The sequence below is a fragment of the Symsagittifera roscoffensis genome, chromosome 2, assembly GCF_963678635.1.
Source record: "Symsagittifera roscoffensis chromosome 2, txSymRosc1.1, whole genome shotgun sequence".
Taxonomy (NCBI): Eukaryota; Metazoa; Xenacoelomorpha; order Acoela; family Convolutidae; genus Symsagittifera; species Symsagittifera roscoffensis.
In genome coordinates, this window is record NC_087063.1 from 67,616,163 (window position 1) to 67,636,030 (window position 19,868).

Consider the following 19,868-nt stretch of genomic DNA (forward strand, 5'->3'; position numbering starts at 1 on the left):
GTTAGCAGTTATTGTAGCAGTTTATAAAGTTATAAAGTTCTGCCATAAATAGTTTGTTATCAAGTTCCGTGTTTACGTCGTTATTGTCAAAAGCGATTGTTAATGATTCGTCGATCGAAGAGGAGGAGTATGTGTCTGGTGATGAAGGGTCAGAAAATACAGTCACTACGTCCAAAAGAGTTTTCTGGCGAGATGAATAAAAAGTTTAGCTGAGGTTGTTATCCAGGACAAAAAGGGTTCGATGCAGAGCCAGAATTTTTTTGAGATTTATCTACAACATCCATATAATATCTTTTACCACAAAGTTTTGGCGGGCCCATGTTTCGATTTGAACGACGTAGAAGTGGTTCATTACCGGAATTAGATGGAGGCTGAACGTTTGAAATGGCTTCATCAGACGAGTCAATTATCTCGTAACTCGGAGTGTTCCCTGGTGGATCTTCGTAGAGTGTTATTGCTGAATTATCCTTCGGGTCCATTTCTTGTGAGGTGACAATTGGTTCCGCCGGAAGGATGCTGACTGATTGGGAACTGTGATGGTGTCAAATCGTCGTCTTGGTTATCGTCATAAATCTCAACTTAAAGTTATCATTTGTTTTACAAGAGTTAGCAGTGTTGTTATCGTGCTTTAAATCATTTAGGGAATCGGAAAAAATTTGGTCCCTAACCACGTCTCTACACGGAGAAAACCTCCAGTTATCCACTCCCAATCCTTAATATCGGAGTTATCCGAGGTAAAAAACATGGAATTGTCACAAGCAACACAACATGGAACAATAGTCGGCTCCTTAGATCGGGGTGGCTGTCTTCGAGAAGGGTTCGTAGAAGGTCTCGACACTCGCTTACTGGTGTTGTTGTCCGAGGTTCCCAATTCTTTTCGATTCCCGGTCTTCGGTTGTTGTTTTTTTGGTTTATTCGATTTCCAGAGTTTTGCACGTCTCGGACTTACTTCAACGTTAGAATTAGGAAGGTAAGGGAACAATATGTTGGTTTTAAAAGAACGGATTTTTGAAAAATTCAATTTAGGAATAGCCATGTCTGATTTTCTGATTGTTTTTCCATCGGATAATTCAACAGTCGTACTGGAGGCGTTTATGATTTTTTGGTTAAACTCCTCAATAAATGGATTTCCATTGATGCTCTTGTTCGTTTTCGGAAGGATTTTATATTTAAATGGACTTTGGAGGGGCATTATAGATGAGGAGGGTTTTGAGGGAGACGGGTAATCTGATTCTATACAGGTGTCTGGTTCTTCTTGGGGATCAACGTATCCTTGTATCCATCCTCCACTCTTTCATCTGCGTTCCAGTCTTTTGCTCTTTCACTGGAAAGTATCGATTTCCCTTTGTCTAGAGAGCTACTAATTTGGCAATAAACAAGGTATTTAAATCCAAAGGACGATCAGGCAACTTCAAATTTTTGCGGTATTTATTTACAAGTTTTTCGTGATCTGATAATAATGGGATTTCTAGGGAAACTTGAATACCGGAAGTGGACGATTGAATTACTTTTTTTTATATTCAATATTAACAGTTTTTACAATTTTCTATCTAAACCGGAATTAATTATACTACAATAAGGAAATAAAAATTATAAAAATGCGGAATCAGAAATAGAAATTTTTAAAGAATTAATATTTGAATAATCCGAAGGAATATCTTTTGAAGTACAAAAAATTAGTTCGATTATGATTTGAATTTCAAATTGGAAAGGTCGAGTTAATAAGTTTCAGAACTGATGCTAAAAGGTAATTACGTAATCTTGCGTAATCGGACTTTTCGAAATTCGAACCGATAGCAGAGCATGACTGTCATTGTTTATCCGATTTTTTTTCATTATGTGATGGGGGCAGGGCTTTTCTAGATGAAATTCTAAAAATTCAATCGGTGAATGGCATAACTTTTCCTGCCAATTGCTTAATTGTGAAGTTAAACGGTAGTAACCGATCAACCCATTTTTTTGGTCTGCGGAAAGTAGAGCTTTATGATCTGTAATTACCTCGAAGTCTGATCCCTAAAGGTAGTTTTTATAGTTTTCTACTACCCAAACTTTTCCCAAATGTTCTAAATCTTTAATGGAATATTTGGATTCGTGTGGATTGAGAAACCGAGCTGCAAAGGAAATGGTTTTTTAAACAATTCCGCGGAGTTGTACGTGGGATGCTCCTAATCCGTTATGCAATGCGTCGGTTTTATTCTGGTATTAGGTTTTACGTCGAAGTGCGTTTTTTCTGTCAGATAATTTCTTGTTTGATTTTCTCTAAATCTTTTGTATGGTCAAGGAGGACGGAGCGTGCTTCCCAAAGATGCTAAAATTGGCACAAATTTATTCTATTGATTTTTGACCCAAAAAATCATCTTAGTTCCTTCAAACTTTTGGGGATAGGTAGGTTCTTTTTTGCTTTCGCGTTGTCGAAAAACGGAGAAATTGCAGTACTCAAGACCTTTAATCCCAACTATTTGATTTTTTTAAAAAAATTTAAATTTTGACCACTTAACAGCAAAATTGTCATCGTCCAACGTTGATAAGATTTTAAAGACAATGTTTTTGTTGTTTAAGAAGCTTCCATTGGATGCAATTAAAATGTCGTCTAAGTAACAATTTAGGAAAAAGTTATTGTACCTAACATTGAGTCCATGACTCTTTGAAATTCGTTAGGCATATCGCACAGTCCATAAAAATAGGTTCCAGTAATATCGCCGCCTACTATACTAAAGTTAGACTGATTACTAGTAAGTTTGTCTGAGGCGAGTTGGCTATAGGCATTTTGCAATTCCAGGTTAGTAAAATATACTTCTCCAACGGAAACATTTGAAGTTTGTGCTGCTACGTTATCTACAAGTTCATGAAAGTTCGACATTTGTTATTTATTTTTGTATATCTGCTTGTTGATAAACTTTGAATCTAGTGCCAACTTGATCGATTTGTCTTTTCTACAAGTAATGACAATTAGGCTGATAAAACGATTTTCATCGCAATATTGCAACTTCTTAAAGTGTCCCTCGTTTTTCAGCCGGTTAAGTTCAGTTTTAACTGAATCAAGTGAGTGGAGAGGAACGAGTATACCTTTTAATTGAATGGGTTTTAGAGGTTCGTGAAAATGGGTGATTTTCATCTGATATTTTTCGTTTTCATTTCCGAAGGAATATATTGATAAAAGTCCATGTCTTTTTCTGCCGTGGAAATAAAACTAATTGACTTACACGTCTTGTTCGCCCGGAAGTGTGGAATTTTATTCTGTGATACTTTTATCCCCACTTCAGGTAGGTTGTCATTACCGAGGATATTTCTGTCGTGCCCTTCTGTCAGGAAGAAATGGCAGTTATCATGTGACCATCCATTTGAAGAGATCGAAAATATCGATTTACCGGAGATGTTGATAGCATTGTCCGTGAACCCACAGTTTAAGTCCTTGGTTGCTTTATCCAATGGATAAATTTTTAGATAAAGATCCCGTAAAACACTCTTCTTGAGAAAACTGACCCGGCTAGCAGAGTCCACTTGGATACTTAAGAATACTTGGTTTTCCTTCCCGAAGCCCATATTTAATAGTTTCTTCAGTTCTTTTCCATCAACGTCAAAATTGTAGTTGCGTTTATTACCGAATAATTTTCATTTCCAATCTGTCCATATTCCGGCCATGCATTGATCACGCCACAACATTCTTTATTTATATGGTCCATATTTACATCCGGATGATCCGACGGATTAGGTTGGCTAGGGCTAAGTAGAGGATAGAACGTAGTTTCTTCTCGGCTTCCTCTATTCTACTTCCGTTAAGTTTCTTGGTTTCGGATTTAATAGAAGCCGCATCCTCGTCGTCGTAACGTTTTTGTTCTTGGATATTTCTCTCTATCCTAGTTTTCCTTTGGACTTCCGATTCTTTTTCCGTCAGATTTACTAGTGTTGGTTGACGGGGATGGTGTCTTTCCGATGGATTTAGTAGATTCTCAATATGTAAATTTTTTTTCGCGATGATTGCTAAGTGAAAAAGATCACTTCAATCTTCCCAAGGAATAGGTGGGACCACCGTGTGGTTCTGCCAGAGTGGAGGTGTTCCTCTCAAGTTACATTCGTTATTTGACTGCGCCTTGATAAAATGTTATTTTGTAAGAGTTAATTCTAATTTTTCACAGTTATAAGGATAAAAGGATAAAACGAGTTAACCTAAAGTTAAAACATTAAAAAGAGACGAAGCATTCTCTCAGCCGGAGAAACTGAAAGAGTGAAGGTCAGACATAAGTGACCTGTTAGATTGATTAAATAATTCTTCAGCTAAACTAGAATAGATATAAAGTGGAATCACATCAGATTAGTAGGTATGACGTTTATGCTGATTAATTGCCCGGGTTGACCGAAAAAAAAACGATCAATTTCATTTTCATATATGAGAGAACTGTTCATGCAAATTAATACAATTCAATACGTACAGAAAGTTGTATAAAAAAGCTATGACAAGTATTGAATTTTATGATTTTTGCATAATAAGTATTTTTCTATTATTGAAAATTATATTATATGCAACAAACTCAGTATTTGCTTTGGTTCATGTGATTTGTCAGAAAACACAAAACAAGGTTTTCTCTTTTCCGAGAAGAAAAGAATAAAACCAATGAGAATTGCTGATTGTACAGTTTCATAAAATATTTCAATACGTGTAGAAATTTGTATAAAAAAGCTATGACAAGTGTTGAATATTATAAAACTTGTATAGTAGGTATTTTTCTATCATTGATTATTAAATTATGAGCAACAAATTCGAATTTTGCTTTGGTTCATGGGTTTTGTCCGAAATACAAAGCCAAGGTTTTCGTTTTTCCGATAAACCCATTGCTATTGACAAAAACCGCGCAACTGAACTGTATTTTAAGATCCTTCAAGAAAAAGTTGTTGATTTCACCCAGAAACATAAATAAAAAACCGTAACATTTTGTATATGGCCAGAAGTTTTAGTTGTTAAAAAATTGTGGTCTTAAGCTTTGACAGGTTATGCTTTGACAGGTTATCTTACTATAAAAAACATTACTATTAAAAATGGTTTACACAAAAAATCATAGTCACTTTTGATTTTTTTGTCGATAAAATCAGGCCAGACAACCTTATAGACAAAAACGCACAAATTGTTGCAGGCAATTTTTTTTTTGAAAATTGTTTAATTGGGCAGAAAAAAGACTATGCAACTACAGAATAAACATAGCCAACAAACAGTTGGAAAAGAGATATGAAATCAAGGAAACTGAAAAAAAACTTACTTATGTTTTCAGATCCTTCAACTTTTGAATTTCGAATAAAAAAGATGGCCTTAAAGCTCTTGAACTTGTAGAACAATCTATGATGTACACTTTTTGTTAAAATTAACGCAATTGGAGAAAACTGGATTAATACGTAAAAATTTATCTCGCTGGGAAATCTGATAGTTAATTTCGATTTTCGAAATCAGAAGTTGATCACGTTTTTCGTGACCTTTACAAATTTGCTGTTCGATAGTGGATTTGACTTTCTTAAGTTAAAACTTAAAAAAAAACTTAAAAAAAAACTCAAGTTAAACCACGAAAAATCAAAATTGAGCGTGAAAAAAAAACTGAAAAAAAAATCAGCAAGACTTATATAAGAGTACTCATTACGTTCATTAATCTTAAAAACTTGTAAAAAGAGTTATCATACAGTTTTCATAAGGGAAAAGTGTGTGAGAAAAAGTTTCTCTTTAGACTCAATGTATGGAATTGTAAAGGAAGCGATTTTATCGTATGAAGTTGTATAATTGGCTTTTTTCGTGTATGAAGGTCAACCCGGGTTTGTTTGAAAACGATTGATAACGATTGAGAGGCCTCAATTGGTTAACCTAATTGCTATCTTTGCTTAGATTTAGTGTGATTTGGGACCCCAGGTTGTTCATCTTTACCAGTTGACCAATTTTAGTCATTGACAGATCGACCACTGTATGGTCAGCTCTGATACCTGTACATGACGTGCTGGTGTATCTCTTGGGTATTTAGGGGTCGCCCTTGATTATGCTGCTCCTCGGTGCTACTGTTTGTGGCGCCTTCACTCAGTGGAGCCCTGTAGTTGCCACAAGCCGCCAAATGGAAGTTGTTCTTGCTGCACTTATAAGACATATCCATGGCCTAAAAAACTGCAGTTATTGCTCACACCATTGAAAATGGGGATAAACTTTGTCTTCGGGTGTGTTTTTGCTTCTTTTCTTTTCTCTTTTCTTTTTTTTGTTCAGGCAAAACCAGGTACAACAATTGATAATCAGAATGAGTCGAGAGAAATATCATGTTAAAGTTCTTTTAGTCGTGATTTGAACATCAGGGATTCGACCCCCTTTGTACGCTTTTGAGTTATCCATTTTTGGTGACTGACCCAAAATGTTTTCCATGACGGTTTTTTTCAGTGCTTTGGGATATCTCGCAAAATCAAAGTGGCCGAAGTAAAAAAACATCGATAAGTTTTAGACAATTTTTGGAATCCGCCCCCCTCGAGAATTTTTTTTGGTTGTTTATGATCTTTATGACCGAAACTTTCTGCTGCTTGCACCGCAACAAGCTATCGTTGCTTTTTAGAGGCACTTAGCATAGTGGTAAGGGGTTCACTTTGAAATCGTTAGATCGTGTATTCGATCCCAAGCCATGGCATTGATAGTGTGTGAGGGCGAGCTCTCACTTGACCTATGGCTTCAAGTCTACAACAGCTTCACCAATTTTGGATATAGTGGTACCAAGTGAAAGTTCTGGACGCAAAAAAAACGGCCTTGAGTTGCAAAAAAAGGTCTTTGCTAGAAAAAAACATTATCGAATTTGGGGAGTCGATACTAATGGTTTGTCCCGACAGGACGATTAGTGCCTGCTGATACCTACTGCAATTCGCAGGAACCACATTCTTTTATTATTTATAGCTTCCCCTTGATGCGAAATTCATGTTGAAATTTTGCCCGTCCTTGCGGAAACATTTTTTGTGAGAGACAGTTCATTACGAGGCCAAACTGTTCACTGGATAGGCGCACAATTTTGTGTTTGTATCTTCCTGGATTCCAGAGGCAAGTATTTAAACATGTTCCAAAATGTAAATGGATTCCACTCAGATATTTACGTGGATTCTATATACTTGTACATATACTTGCAACGTAAAATTTGTCGGCACCTTTGATTTGTTGCGGATTCCTCAACAAGCAAATATAGCTAGTTGTTCTGGGTCCCGCAACTGTAAGTGGATTCCGCAAAATGTAAGTGAAACCCGCAAATGTGAGTGAAATCCGCAAAATTTGTGAGCGGAATCCACAAAAGTAAGCGGATTTCGCAAACTGTAAAGGAATTTTCAATTTGTTTATTACCGAACTTGCAAATGCACTTGCGGAAGTTAAAAGCAAGGATTTAGCCATTTTCAGCGGAATTCACGAACAATTCTTGAAACATTGGTTCAATAAACTGATGGAAGTCACACTTTAGTATTGGCAAGCAGTTTTTGGGATCATAGTTTTGAAAACACAACAACGAATAAATAATTGGGTTAATTCGGTAATTGGGTTATTCCACTATTGGGATTCAGTTTTTGAGATTCAGTATTTGGGATTCAGTATTTGAGATTCAGTATTTGTGACCGTGAATTCAATTTATGAAGATAGTATTTAGGATGAGATGATAGAGTGAAATCATGAGTTAGCTCTTCAAATCTTTCTGTATGTTTCCAGTATAAATTATGGTCTGAAAAAATGTCGGCCTGTCAAAATTGTTCATGAGAGTCAATTATCTATTTGAAGTACTTTGTTTACAGGGAGTAAAGGATATATTTAACTAATTTGAGTAAATTAGTATTAGATGAAATTTAACAAATTTGAATTACAGCAGAATTAAATTTCAAGTTCAAAAACACAAATATATAGGCCTAAGAATGTTGCTTTATCAAATTATGTTCTGGTTTCGCAAATTGAAAATATTTCAAAATGGCTCAATTCAAACAATTTTACTTCAATTGAATGGCTTGAAATGAACTGATGAATAAGTTTACTTTCGTTTGTTCAGTTGGCGGGAAATGAGATGGCAGGATTTGGGATTGATGACAGGAATTGAGACCGAAGTTAAGTGTTAATAGGAAGTGAGACTGAAGCTGGGTATGTTTCACAGGAATTGAGATGAGATCGAATTTGCGTATGTTTGACAGGAATTGAGATCGAAGTTGGGTATGTTCGACAGGATTTGAGATCGAAGTTGGATGTTTGACAGGAATTCAGATAGAATTTTTTGCACTCCAACTGTTAGCTTGTCAACGTAGTATTTAAAAGATATTTTTTTAAACGCTACTACACTTACATATATGTAAGCGGAATCCGCAAACAAAATGCGGATTCCACTTACAGTTTGCGGATTTTACCTACAGTTTGTGGATTTCGCTGACAATTGCGGATTCCGCGACAGCTCAATTCAACTATACACATGTCTCATTATCTGTTTTTGGATCCCACAAACTGTTCTGGATTCCGCAATAACGGTTGAGGATTCCGCATATTCGCCAATTTTCGGAGCGATTTTGATCGGTACAGTGTTTTAGTATTTGCTTATGGAATCCAAAACAGCCGAGATCGAAGAATATTAGCAATGTTGCGGGTTCCGCGACAAATCTGATTTGAGCCTGTTGCGGAATCCGCTTACATTGCACAGATTGCACAGTTTGGCCTCGTAATGTTCTGCGAACCAATTTGACCCTGGACCACAAAATTAATTGACAAAGTTTTTTAACTGATTTCTAGGACCTTGTTACAAAATCTTTTTGCTCAGGTCAAATTAAAACGACTAAGGTACATAAGCTGTAGGATTTCTAGTTAAAGAAATTGGTATAATCAGAAATTTTATCAATTTATTTTTGAAATGTGGCATCTTGTCATACAGGGGGAGGAAGGGGTTGCCTACCTATCTCAGGGATTCGACCCCTTCACCAATCAAAAATTTCCCTTCTTGGTGTTTTTTATGACATCCATTTTCGGTCGAACAACACATAAATTTTTTCTAAGGTGCCAATATATAATAATTTTGAAAGGAAGCGCGCACCAAAAAAAAACACAATTTATTCGTCATCATTTTCCAAAACAAAACAAAAAACGGCATTTTTGGTCTGTTTTTTTTTTTCAAAAGTTTGCCTGCGGCGCAAGAAACTTGGTCAAAATTGGGCCAATATAATGAGGTAGAAGAGCTTAGAAAATTATTTCGGTCGACCTAAAAAAAGGTCAACAAAATTAGCGAAAAATTTGAAAAACCACCCCTTTCGAGAAAAACCTAGCTTTGCCCCCTTCTCCCATATGGTAAATAACAGAGAGTTCACCCCTCTAAGGGATTATTTCAAAGGCAAAATTTACACAAATCTTGGAAATAGGAATAAATTATCGCCTTTTCAGAAAAGAGAGAGAGAGAGAGGGGACACTTTATTGTTTCAATATACTTATGCAGTTGCAGAACTGATTGTATAAGAATCTAGTGTACAATATTACGCAATGGTTATATAACATAACAAGAAAAAACATAAATTACTACGAGGTTGAATCAAATATTTGATTTAACAAAATAAATGTCCTTGGATACGGAAAGACTCTCCTTATTGGGTAACAGGGTGTCATCTTTTCCTATGATGAAATTTTTAATCAGAGTTTTTGTCAATGTGTACGGCAGTTTTCGATTAAACAAGGTTCGGATTATTGTGTTAAGGTTCCTGATTGATGTAAATAAGAAAGACTTACGAAGGAAATCAGTTTTACATGTTAAAGGGAACAGTAATGTTCCAGTTCGATGGTTATAGCGGAATTCAGAATTTGGGAATCTTATATGCGTGAAAGCTGGGGCATCGTTTCGGCATAACCTGTGAAGGTAGTGTGCTGATCGGTACTCGATAATATTCCGAGCAGTAGGAATTTTGTGCTGTTTCCTTAGAAGTGTAACGGAATCTCGTTTGCTTATATTCATTATTATCCTGATTCCCCATTTTATTTGTTTTTCGAGTTTCTCAATATTATCTTGCGTACATCCGTTTAAGAGCATGCATGGATAGTGCAAATGGCTCAGTACAAGAGTATTTAACAGGAGAATTCTAGTACGCAGAGGGATATCGTCACGGATGCATTTTATCGTTTGGATTGCTGTAGCCATTTTTTGTAAAATTTTGTTAATTTCTTTGTCGAATGTTAAGCTTATGTCAATATTGACGCCGAGAAATTTAACTGTCTCTGTTAAATTAACTTGATAGTTTCCAACTTTCAATGAAAGATTTTCAGTTAGTTTCTTTTTCGACGGTGCAGAAAATACAATGAACTGAGTTTTGTCTACATTAATCATTAATCGATTTAAGTGAAAATACAAGAGAATTTTATTGAAATTGTTTTCAATGCTCTTTGTTGCTGTTTCGGGATCTGAATGAAAACTAAGCAGAGTCGTGTCGTCGGCATATTGTACTAACGTACATGATTTGTCTATTGTTTGTGGTAAGTCATTTACATACAAGTTGAACAGCAGTGGTCCTAGTACAGTACCTTGGGGAACACCTTGCTCTAATTTAAGCCAATCTGAGTGTTCGCCGTTTACTATTGTCAATTGCTGTCTGTTTTCTAGAAATGACTTAATAAGAGTTGTTGCTGACTGTTCAAAGCCAATGTGACTTAGTTTCCTTTCAAGGACTGAATGAGAGAGTGAATCAAATGCTTTAGATAAATCAAGAAATGCAGCCGCTGCTATGTTATTTTTATCGAGATGGAATCTGATTTTTTCTGTTGTGTATAAAAGAGCATCATTAGTTGAATAACCTGGACGAAAGCCAAATTGTTTTGGATTTAGAATATTGGAATTTGCTAAAAATTCGTGAATTTGGGATGAAAAAATTTTTTCAAACAACTTCGATAGAGTGGGTGTAATAGAAATTGGACGATAATTTACTGGATCTGTCGAGTCGCCTTTTTTGAATATGGGAAAAACGTGTGCCTTTTTTAAGGTATATGGGAATACGGATTTCGAGATGCATTCATTGATAATCATCGTAAGAATTGGGTTTACAGTATTAATGCTGTCTTTTAGAGCCCAAGCAGGGATTTTGCTTGGTCCTAATGGCTTGTTTAAGGGAAGTAATAAAACTGCATCTTTCATTTCTTTGTGAGTTATGAACCTGAATTGAAAGTGCCTATTTGTTTTGCTGTGTACACTGTACTCAGTTGGTACATCTATGGGAGGATCTGCGTTTTTGTATTCTCCTAATGTTGAGAACCTGTAGTTAAGGAAATTTGCTTTATTCTTATTTTCAATTATAGTGTCGCCAAACGAATTCCGTAGATCACCTATTTGCGTTGACTGTTTCATGGTGTTCCTGATAGAGTTTATGAAATTCCATTGTTTTTTTGGACAGTCAAGCATTTTGAATTGAGCTGTTTTCTCTTTCTTGTATAAATGTTTTAGATGATTGTTGTATTTATTTCTTATTCGTTTATAGTTTTCAAAATTGGCATCTGTTCTTGATAATTGATATGCCTTTAGAAGATTTTCTTTTTCCTGTTTTAAAGGTCTATTGACTGAGTTAAGTACTTTACCAGACAGCTGTAGCTGCGGTTTATTTCGGATATACTTCTGCTCTAGTGGTGCGTGAGCGTTTAGGGCATGCGAGAAAATATCTTCAAATTTTATTAACATTTTAGAGATATCGTTTTCTTGGTAGACGAGAAACCATGGACTCTGTTTAAGTTCCTCGCAGAACCTATTTTTACAATAATTGGTTTTGTCGAAGCGAAAAGTTCGAATTGGAATGGCTTTTTCGAATCGTTTTAGTTTGCTAATACACATTGTTATTAAATGGTCCGTGTTTATAGGTGGTTCTGCTACAATAGTTTCTTTACAAAGAGATTTGGTTGCTATAATGTTATCTAAAATGGATTGGCTGTTTTTAGAGTTGTATGTCGGTATCGACTTATTGGTTATTGACAAATTGTATGGTTTAATAGAATCGCTGAGAAATTTAGCTTCATGTTTATTCAAGTAGTTAATATTGAAATCTCCCAAAATCGTAACATCTCGCGCTTCGGAGGCAGCGTAATCGATACCCTTTAGTGTATCTTCTATAAAAATTTCCTTGAATTGTTTGTGTGGATTGTAGGCAATAGCAATTATCTGTCTTTTTGATTTTTTTGAGATGATTGGGCTATATTCCACTCAGAGTCCTTCAAAATGGGAGGGACGTAGATAATTTAAATCTTCTCGAATCTTAGGGTTAAATTTTTTCGGAATAAGAAGAAGAGTACCACCACCTGCGTGTTGACCAGTGCATTTTTTGTTACGGTCGCATCTAAAAATTTCATGGGTTGTTTTGCAGAATGAATAAGTTTGATGATCGCATGTTTCGTCAAGCCAGGTTTCCGTAAGACCGATAATTGTGTTTGAGTCAACTATTTCTGACAAGAAACGCATTTCCATGTGTTTGTTCTTTATGCTTCTACAATTTAGAGTTATATATTTGAGGAAGTTGTGGTGTTCCTTTGCTTTGCTTGCCAGGATTTCATATGAAAGTGCGGGACCTGGATTGACTTCAATGTCCCCACATTGAAGAAGCAGGATTTCCAATATTCCAATCTGAAAGGTTAGTATCACAACTGCGCAATAGATGCCAGCTGTGAATCTAAAGTGGCGGTTAGACGTCATGTTTCTAGTTTTGAGTAGTGCGGTGCTGTTGGGTTCATTGTACTTAATGGGAATGCTAATTAAAAGGGAGAAAATAAGGAGAGTCTTTAAAAGCCATTGGCTAAACATAAATTTGATAGATCCAGATCATTGGGTAATAGACTACTAAAACAGCATTAGTATGGATAGTATCTATTATGGCGTAAGTCATAATTACTACGATTGGTATTCATATAATTGTAGGTTTGATTGTTGCTGAAACCATGGCTCGCAAGACTCTTTGGGTGCTCGGGGCCCCACGAGACTTGGCTTGAACCAGGTTTCATACGATTCCTCTGAGGGTGCGCTGGGCCCCTAGAGTTGGAAGTATTCGGAGAAACAACTCGAGGTGATAAGCTGGATAATGGTAGCACCTTTTCCATGATTGCATTTTTTAAAGTACTAACAGAACGCATCAAATGTACTTCATCAAAGAAGATTGACTGATAGTCGTTTATGCTGACAATTTTATCGTATATAGGAACAATTTGATACTTTTTTTTCTTAAATTTATGAGCAATAAGGCTGTTGAATTCAGTTATACGTTTACCACTTACAGAATCGGGTCCCGATTTCACAGGCGGGACTTGGCATATATTGATTATTGTAGGTGAAAACTTTGTCTCAATTTCACTAATGGTGGCGCAAAAAGTTTCAAATATATCATCTACAGGTTTGTGTAGTTCCCTTGTGAGTGAATTGGTGCCGTCCTGGAAGGTTACTGATTTCAGCTCAGTATCGTCGTACTTTTTCACAACTGATTGTTTCTCGCTGCAAAATGACCCGCGGTAAGAATGAACGGCCACCTCTTTGGGCAGCTCCTTCGTGTCAAACTCCGCTAAAAAACTCGAACCAATAATCAAGTTTTGAGTATCAGTGGGGATTACTTTGGCAGCAAAATCAATAGGTGCTCTGAGTCCTTTTGCGTTTTGATTACTGTTTGGAGGATTACTGGATGTTGCTAGTACATTGACAAGGTTATATATTTGAACGTAGTACTTATCTTTTTGTTCGGGATTGAGTTTCGTGAAGTCGTCGGGCAGCATCAGAAGCATTGGTGTTGACATTGTGTGAAGCCAGGAAAATGCCAGGAATAATGGTGCTGTTGGTGTCAAGGATAATATGCTGAAGTTAGTAGTCAGTGCCCAAAGAATGGCAACTAGTGTTTCATCACTCTCTGAAACTATTTAATAAGTTTATCACAACAATTAGGCTTAAAACAATTTAATAAAAGAAAAGAATAGTTAACAAGATGTGAAGAGCGAGAAGAAACGAACCTGTTTGAGCATGTTTGCGGTCTCTCTGCAGTTTCTGGTGATGCAGGTTTTCGGCATGGGATCCCTCACAGGAACATAGAACTTCTGCATGTGGAGCACCACCATAAACACGAGCATTATAGTTACCAGGAACCATACAAACGCAATCAGTTTGGCAGTGTTGGAGAAGCTGTAGTCCAGACTGCCAGTTCTAAAAACATAGCCAGAAGAAATTCTAAATAGAAAAATATCGATGAGCTCAAAGAATCAGTAAAAACGGTACTTTTGAACTTTCCAATCTTCGAGTTTAGAAGAAAAAACTAATCAAATTAAAGCGCCTTTAACTTCAGAAATATTTAATTGCTTTTTTAAATTTTTGTCACCGAGTTAAATATAGTTTGAAAGTTAATTAGTGGAGAAAGGTGGAAAAAACTGAAAAAAGCCAATCGCGATGAGTTGATTTGCTCAAACAATACAAAAACAGCAATGTTTTCAAGCAACAGTAGGTGTCCTACAGGGTGTGTAAAAGCATCTCATTTTACTGATACATAAAACTCGTACTTGCGTTCGGGTGCGGGGGACACTTCCGACTGCCTGCTTTGACCCGGGTAGAGTCTTCCCCCAGGCTGCTGGTACTGGTTCCTCACCAACACCATCTCCTCTTCATGGCTCCTACTATCATCCTCCCCCTCCCCTTTGCCCTTTGCACCCCCTGCACCCATCGCATCCTCCACCTTCAGTCTGCTCCTGCCGGATGCAAAAGAGGACCCGAAAGAGGTTTGATTCGTGGGTCTGCGTCTCATGTAGTAAGACTGCTCGTCTCGCATCATTCGTCCATAGGTGGAGCTATAAGCCATCTTCTATGAATTTTCAGACCTAAAATTAAAGCAAAACGATTTTTTATATGTTAGACTTAATACTAACCATCAAAAGATCGCTCTGTGACATAACCTCATCCGTGTTGCTTGCATTCTGCAGTAGAAGCAGTAGTGGATTTAGGGGGGGGGGGGATGCCCCTTCCCTCAGGGATTCGACCCCCTGCCGACCCAAAGGGTCCCCCTTTGTTTTATTTTGAGATACCCTTTTTGGACTGATGAACCCTAAAAATTTTCTAAGGGCGCCAACCTATACTAAATTTGACGGGGGAGCGCGCGCCAAAAAAACTCGATTTTTGGTCGAAATTTTCCAAAATGTGTACCTAAAAATTAAAAACCCTTTTTTGGCCTTTAAGAGGCAGTCGGAGCCCTGAATGTTCCGACTGCTCTTAAAGTCTAAATGCATCTAAGAAAAATGAAAAAAATTGATTATATTGGATTTTTTTGGTCTAAAACATTTTCATTATAATCGATTCCCATGTTAGGCTTAGACCCAAAATCTTAGGTTAAAATCCATTTTTTTCTCGCAAAATTAGAATGCATTATAATTCATTTGAAACCCATTATAATGGATTATAAAACAAATACAAAATCACATTGAAATGGATTTTTTCCACCTTATTTTTGTTTCGCGTCGTGCAAAAATTTGCAAGAATTTCTGCATTTAAAAAATGAGTAATGCGAAATCTTTGCAAAGTAAGAGTACAGCCTTCTCCATTTCTTAAACCTAAACTCAAATTGCAAAAACGTTTCGTTGACCTTTCCCCCTTACGTTTTGCCATTTGTTCCCTTACAACCTCCATCCCAACGTTTGCTCCGTCACCCCCCCCCCCCCCCACACACCTGAAACACCCACCTGGCCTTCTGGGACACCCCCCACACCTGAACACCCCCTGAATCACGCGACCCGCGCACCTGAACCACTCCCCACCTGAATCACTCGAACCCGCACCTGAACCAACAACCCCCCAATCCACTTGAACCCCCCACCCTCTGATCCGGTTTAGGATGGGTGGGTGTGGGCGGGGGGGGGGGGGGGTTTAGTTCAATTGGTTCAGTTGGTATTCATTTGGTTGAGGGGGGTTGGGATTAGCTCCGGTTGGGAATGGCGGGTGTAAGGGTACAAAGAGGGCAAACGGGCAAACTTTGAAGGGGATAGAAGCTGGCAATTGTTGATAGGACCAAAGTTCAGCTATTGAGTAACATAAAAGAGAAATAAAAGTATCAATGTTTCAAAATAATAAAAAAAACAACTTTGGCTTAAAACGTAGAAAATGCTTTATGTATGTTGAAATTCGCACCTCAATAAAGTGGAGAAAAATCGATTAAAACGGATTAAAAATGAATTTTGTTGCCTAGAAAAATCGTAATGTTATAATCCATTTCTAATTGATTATAATCAATTTTTTTTCATTTTTGTGGACGCTGACTGTGAAAAATCAGTTAAAATCAATTTTTAATCATGGAACTCCAAAGCGGGTAAAAAACAAAAAATAACATGAAAAATGAAATGGATTAAAATAAAATTTAAAAAAATTTAAAATTTGAGATCGCGTCATCTAAAGTACAAAGTGATAACAAATCAATTAGGCAAATAAGCTTCCGTCAGCCAATTTGGAGCAATTTGTAAGACGGATTAGAGCTCCGCTTACGCGTTATTAGCGCGAAAGACATCGCGCGTTTATTGCCCCAAATTGGCCAAAATGGTAATCCTTAAACCCCCATAACTTTACGAAAACAACCACAAGTAAAATATGTTTTCAAATTCAAGCATAAAACACCAATACCTTTTGCGAGATATGAACAAATTTTGTCAAAAATGGCTAATTAAAAAACTATTTAGGAAAAAAACCCACCCCGAGTACAAGTATTCCATTACCTTCCTTGCGAAAGTCGGAACAATTATAGAAAATTAACATAAATAGACAATCTTCAAATTTTTAATCGGAAATGATAATAAATAAGATATCAAAGGCAGTTTCGCCTTAGATTGAAAGTTATTAGTAATTAACTTGTACCTATTGTAGTTAAACTGTCACCAAGATAAACTGTCACCAATTTTTTTTCAATCCCAAAAATAAGTACGTGCCATGTTTAGAAACTGTTAAGAAAAATGTTCCCAGTAACCGGTTTGATCCCTAATAGCTTCTTCAAAGTCCTATCTAGTGTGCATCACTGAATTGAAATCAAAATGACTCAAAGCTAATCGTATCAGGGCGGCAAAGTTTTCAAAATTTTTAAACTTTTCCCCGGGATTTTGTCGAAGTTTTCTTATGCCAGTCTAGAATGACCATTTACGACCACTTTACCACTAAATCCAATTGTTTTAAAAGTGAACATGTTGTTCTTTGTTCCCTCTTTGGAGTTTAATGGATAATAATCAATTATATTGGCAGGGGCGGATCTAGGATTTTCTCGAGGGGGGTGGGCGGATTTTCAAAAATTGTGTCCACCTTTTTTAGGTTGAGTAAAAAGAATTTCCGAGCTCTCCAAAGCACTACAAGACCCTCTTTCGGCCAAATTTTCTGAGCCGCAGGCAAAATTTAGAACAGACCAAAAAAGACGTTTTTAGGAACTTTTCAGAAAATGTTGACAAAAAATGCGTTTTATCGGCGCGCCCTTCCCCTCAAAATTAGTAAATACCGGCGTCGAAGGCGCCTTTAGAAAAAAGTTTGATGTCTCTCAGTCAAAAATGTATACCTCAAAATAATACAAAAGTGCGACCCTATGGGTCGGCAGGGGGGTTGAACTCCTGGGGGGGATGTGGCGTAGAGGTTAAAGATGCAAGTATTAAAATTACGTATGACATTATATAACGTCTTATGACCGTCAAGATCAAAGTGATTGTGAACTTGTGGAGTGCATACAGCCAGTGGCTGGCGTAACGAGTTTGAATTTAAGTTGATTCTAATATTTACATCAACGTTTATGAAGTACTGCATAGGCATACTTCCACATGGCGCAGTCAAATACGGATTCGGCCTACCGTGGGTTAGATGTACTCTAGGCGGACCTATTGCAAGAACCTACGGTATTGTAAGAAGAATGGAGTCAAAGCTTTCAGTTGATAGTCATTGAGAAAGAGGAAACTGATATCGAGATTTGCTGCAGGACGGTGGCTTGCCCGAAAATCCATACCCGGTACCGGAAGAGGCGGTAGGGACAGAGGATCAGCAGGCACTATCTGACCGAGAGGTTTGTAATACGACGGTGTTAACGACATGGCGAGACGAGAAAAACCGACAGGCGGAGGATGAGCGTCGGACATCTAAAGCATCGCCTAGAGGAGAAGCGGATAAACGGCTAAAATCAAAACTGTTTTTGTCATTGGGTAAGCAAGGACAAAGATATTTCAGTCAAAAACATCAATACGGTAAATTCGTAGAAGTGACGTTTCTTGAATTGTGGAAGACTTTGACGGATACGTTTCAGAACGAACCGAATGTCACGAATGAAAGATTTGTTTTCATTGGCCGAAGGCAAAGGGACAATGAGAGCATGGAACAGTTTTTTGGAGCATTGGTGCGTATGAATTTACACAATTCGAAACGAATGTTATCACAAAGTTGGAACAAAAGGATAACGAGGAATGCGGAGTTCTTGTTATCTAGGCGGTTGTGGACAAAGAAGGCAAGGAAAACAGAAAAATGCTGAAAATTGCAATGGGCATGAGCCGGTGACGGATAGAATTCCAGATAGATTGTGCTAGTCCAGTGTCCTTTATTTCTCAAATAAAATTACACGAGTTGAAAATTTGGGACAGATTTCTGGGAGTTAGAAAAGTGCCGGATGAGATAAGAACATAATCTATAGTGCGACAGATGACGTAGTTAGAATCATAGGGAGAAATTTTGTCGATGTTGAGTCTGAAGGTTGGGAGGCCAAGCAAGCTGAACTTTATATAACCAAAGGGGTCCAACGAGAGATCATTGGGAATAATATCTTACCCGCCCTAGGGATTGAGGCTCGGCAAAAGAAGGACACCGCTATAAATGAGGTGGTAACGGACAGCATCGCGACACCAGTGGGGGAATATTCCTTGATTCAACGTAAGTACATTAAACCTATACTAAGAGATTTCAAGGAATTGTTTGAACGTAAAGGTGCACTAAAAAATTGCGAGGTGAGAACGCATTTTCACGAGCCATTTTGACCACTTTGAGTTAAAAGGAAACGGGTACCTATCCATGTGTTGCCAAAAATGGAGGAAACTTTTCAGGGGTTACTTCGGGAGGGACATATTGTGAAACTAGGTAAGTGCATTGAAGATTGTTTCATCCTACCTTCAATTTTGACGGCAAAAAGAGATTGATTGGTCAAATTGGCTTTGAATTCGAAGCTAATTAACAAACGAATATACCAAAATTGATACCAGATCCTGAATATGAACGAACTTGTGGATAACTTAGCGTTAGCCATCAGTGGTAATACTACAGATCCGATATTGTTTTCAAACATAGACATAAAATACGTGTATTCGCAGATGGTAATGAGTAAACTAACCAGTCGGTTATGTTATTTCAGCATTGTTGGGGGGAATATTACGGGTACGTACAGATTCAAGACCGGATTCAAGATGCGATATGCCAAATGAGTTCAGGGAGTAATAGATTCTATGATAGGGCATTTGCCGGGGGTTCATGTGTACCTGGATGATATTTTATTTGCAACCAGGGGGTCCGCGGAACGCCATTGGCGAGAATTGCGGAAGAAGTTAGAAGTGCTAAACGAAAATAATGAGGCGGTAAAATGGTAGAAAAGCACTGTGATTGCGAAGGAATTTGAATGGTTGAGAATTAAAGTGTCAAATACCGGGACAGAACCGGTTGAAAGAAATACGGAATGAATCCAAAAACTGAAACGATCCGAATTCGTTGATGGGGTCAATGAATCAATTCATCAGGTTTATTCCGAATATGGCGGCTGCAACGGAGTCTTTCCGCGACCTTATGAAGAAGCGTACCAGATTTGAATGGACGGGTAAACATGAAAAAGCATGAGTTAATGAAACAAAAAGTGGGGAATTGTTTCAAAATCATCATTTTGATGTACGGATAAAA

At 37.3% G+C, this 19,868-nt stretch overlaps 2 protein-coding genes across 2 annotated transcripts in view; one reads left to right on the plus strand and one right to left on the minus strand.

Moving 5' to 3' along the window:
* Positions 1-13,887, minus strand: part of LOC134840249 (serologically defined colon cancer antigen 8 homolog) — a 143,294-nt gene extending 129,407 nt beyond the window's left edge. The window contains exon 1 of the mRNA XM_063855996.1: positions 13,861-13,887. The gene's annotated coding sequence lies outside the window, so the exon portion shown is untranslated. The remainder of the gene's footprint in view (positions 1-13,860) is intronic.
* Positions 1-19,868, plus strand: part of LOC134840251 (tubulinyl-Tyr carboxypeptidase 2-like) — a 295,321-nt gene that overhangs the window by 70,499 nt on the left and 204,954 nt on the right. The gene's annotated exons all lie outside the window — the stretch shown is intronic.